Source organism: Micropterus dolomieu, linkage group LG08 (assembly GCF_021292245.1).
Source record: "Micropterus dolomieu isolate WLL.071019.BEF.003 ecotype Adirondacks linkage group LG08, ASM2129224v1, whole genome shotgun sequence".
Lineage (NCBI taxonomy): Eukaryota > Metazoa > Chordata > Actinopteri > Centrarchiformes > Centrarchidae > Micropterus > Micropterus dolomieu.
The window spans coordinates 18,584,959-18,586,099 of record NC_060157.1 but is presented as its reverse complement, the minus strand read 5'-3'; the positions used below and the strand labels follow the sequence as shown (position 1 = coordinate 18,586,099).

The 1,141-nt window shown below is 46.6% G+C and overlaps 1 protein-coding gene across 4 annotated transcripts in view; it reads left to right on the top strand.

Moving 5' to 3' along the window:
- Positions 1-1,141, top strand: part of fam3a (FAM3 metabolism regulating signaling molecule A) — a 10,693-nt gene that overhangs the window by 2,051 nt on the left and 7,501 nt on the right. The window lies entirely within an intron of this gene.

Genomic DNA, 1,141 nt, shown 5'->3' with positions numbered 1-1,141 from the left:
AATCACAATGTATGATTTTTTAACTATTTATTTGTATGATACAGCTGCAAATAAGTATTTGAACACCTGTCTATCAGCTAGAATTCTGACTCTCAAAGACCTGTTAGTCTGCCTTCAAAATGTCCACCTCCACTCCATTTATTATCCTAAATTAGATGCACCTGTTTGAGGTCGTTAGCTGCATAAAGACACCTGTCCACCCCATACAATCAGTAAGAATCCAACTACTAACATGGCCAAGACCAAAGAGCTGTCCAAAGACACTAGAGACAAAATTGTACACCTCCACAAGGCTGGAAAGGGCTACGGGGAAATTGCCAAGCAGCTTGGTGAAAAAAGGTCCACTGTTGGAGCAATCATTCGAAAATGAAAGAAGCTAAACATGACTGTCAGTCTCCCTCGGACCGGGGCTCCATGCAAGATCTCACCTCGTGGGGTCTCAATGATCCTAAGAAAGGTGAGAAATCAGCCCAGAACTACACGGGAGGAGCTGGTCAATGACCTGAATAGAGCTGGGACCACCGTTTCCAAGGTTACTGTTGGTAATACACTAAGACGTCATGGTTTGAAATCACGCATGGCACGGAAGGTTCCCCTGCTTAAACCAGCACATGTCAAGGCCCCTCTTAAGTTTGCCAATGACCATTTGGATGATCCAGAGGAGTCATGGGAGAAAGTCATGTGGTCAGATGAGACCAAAATAGAACTTTTTGGTCATAATTCCACTAACCGTGTTTGGAGGAAGAAGAATGATGAGTACCATCCCATGAACACCATCCCTACTGTGAAGCATGGGGGTGGTAGCATCATGCTTTGGGGGTGTTTTTCTGCACATGGGACAGGGCGACTGCACTGTATTAAGGAGAGGATGACCGGGGCCATGTATGAACAACCTCCTTCCCTCAGTTAGAGCATTGAAGATGGGTCGAGGCCGGGTCTTCCAACATGACAATGACCCGAAGCACACAGCCAGGATAACCAAGGAGTGGCTCTGTAAGAAGCGTATAATGGTTCTGGCGTGGCCTAGCCAGTCTCCAGACCTAAACCCAATAGAGAATCTTTGGAGGGAGCTCAAACTCCGTGTTTCTCAGCGACAGCCCAGAAACCTGACTGATCTAGAGAAGATCTGTGTGGAGGAGTG